The sequence below is a fragment of the Helicoverpa armigera genome, chromosome 4 (assembly GCF_030705265.1).
Source record: "Helicoverpa armigera isolate CAAS_96S chromosome 4, ASM3070526v1, whole genome shotgun sequence".
Lineage (NCBI taxonomy): Eukaryota > Metazoa > Arthropoda > Insecta > Lepidoptera > Noctuidae > Helicoverpa > Helicoverpa armigera.
The window spans coordinates 8,593,590-8,595,704 of NC_087123.1; the positions used below are offsets into that span (position 1 = coordinate 8,593,590).

At 34.6% G+C, this 2,115-nt stretch overlaps 1 long non-coding RNA gene across 1 annotated transcript; it reads right to left on the reverse strand.

Annotated features, from left to right (window-relative positions):
• Positions 1–1,031: 1,031 nt before the first annotated feature.
• Positions 1,032–1,606, reverse strand: LOC135116690 (uncharacterized). The gene is made up of 2 exons (XR_010276372.1): positions 1,342–1,606; positions 1,032–1,258 (listed from the first exon to the last, which is right to left on the reverse strand). It is a non-coding gene; the product is annotated as an uncharacterized LOC135116690 (long non-coding RNA).
• Positions 1,607–2,115: the final 509 nt, after the last annotated feature.

The window sequence follows — 2,115 nt, forward strand, 5'->3', positions numbered from 1 at the left end:
GGACATACAAATACCATTTAAATCCATCTTTTGGAATCATACGATCCGTATAAATCTGCATTTCAATTTCATACAATACTGGCGAGTTTTCAGGTAAATTAATGAGTAGAACAATTTTGGTTACAATTTTTTCCATGTGGAAACTGAATCAGTCCTGAAAAAAGACGCAAATCAAACCTTTAAGTTATTTTTCTCAAAATGGTGGCCAAAATTCTTGGGTGTGATAATGTGATTCCTTATTCTTGTCGTACTTAATAACAGTTCCCAGACCAACGAAATACTGTTTCTTATCAAAACCGGACGAGCTACCTTTTAATTTTTGTTTACTACCAACTTTTTGGGAAATATCACTGACTGAAAATCATTGACTGCATAAGATACATGACATTGAAATTACTTCACTAGACCATATAACTATCACTTACATAGCTTTTTAGGAAAAGAGAGTGCCTTAAGTATAATAACGAATCCATTCATTCATGGTGGGTGGTGATAGTAAAGCAATCAAACCATAGAACTACGACCCCGAATGATTATAAAATCGTGTAGGTCAAACAATGGAATATAAGATTTTTTTCATAATGTTTTTAGGCCTGTTGAATGAACTTTCGTAAGCATTAGATGTAAACTGATAGCGTTGTTTTAGCTTAAGTAATATATTTACTTTCACACTAATTTACCTGTCAAACAGTTGAGTTGTGATTTAATTTGACCTCGTATAAAAAATTTATAACCATTTATGTTGATAGTTTTAATTTTGACTATAAAAATATTATGTGGCGCCTATTTTGTGATTCATATTTTAATCTGATTTTCCTTAATGATTTTGCATTTCTCGTTATTGCGAATGGAAAAATATGCTCTGTTTTATCATGTGTGGTTTTAAAAACGAAAAAGATCTCTTGTGCTATATATATGTCACCGTAAGATTACAAACATCGTTAGATTACAATCTATCTCGAGAGATTGTAAACTGTCGAATTATTGTGAACCGTGTTACGGGTTTTTCATGCACAATGAAACGAGATCAGTGATTACCACCGTATATTAACAGAACCTTAAAACTAGCCACTCACAGAATACCTAAGCTTAAACTAACTTAATCTAATTTGGACGCCAGGAGAGTTAATTATGGTGAACTCTGCCAACACCTATGCCCGGTAGCTCCGTATTCAGGGGATAATCCTTATGATAGGTATATCTAAGATTTCGTTCTTAGGTCTCATTAAGATCCAAACTCAAAGGGCGTTGCGTCAGGCTAAAACAATGACAATTGAAATGGTCAGGACCTGAATATGAAGTAATCTATAGATGTCCTAACCCCTTAAAACTAGCACTTACCCCTGTTCGGATTACACAAGCACAATCACTATTATCTTAATGTGTGAATCACTTTAACATAATCTTATTTATACTATGCCGGTAGATAGTAGCTCACAATGACCACATCAACATAGGTCCGTCCTCTTTGAGATAAATGTCGCAAGTGGAGTTTGGACTTATGTGCCACCCTCACGCGATAGAATGCATTACAACGGATTGGACACCCAAAAAGGCAAAATAAGCTACCAAAAGTATTGCGCGATGTTAGGATCGAACTCAAGCCTCCTCGTTATCGATGTCCATGCGTTAACCGTTTAGCCACCGCGGCGCTTGTCAAGCCTGACGAAAATAAAGGTCACATTCCAATTAATGACCATAACATATACCCTTACCCTAAAAAAAAAAAAAAAAAAAATTTGTATTTTTTTTTTACAATCCCTTCAGATCCTTAATATGCCACATTCCAATAGGTTTACCAAAAATATTATTTAAACGAAAAACAGTTTCTGATAACTTTTCCGTCACTATAGCCTTCTCAAACTTTGGTGCTAATTTGGCCATAAATTTCTTATTAGCATTAGAAAGGTACTTAGTCCTTTTCCAGATGACGTCGCCTACTTTAAAGGATCCCTCATTGCGCTTATTGTTGTACACATTGCTACTCTTCATATGAGACCTCTTCATATTAACCTGTACAGTTCTAAACACATTATTTCTTACTACTTGTCTATCGATAAACGGTTTAGTATTTACTACCAAGTTATTTATATCTGAACTGAAGTTCCATCCGGT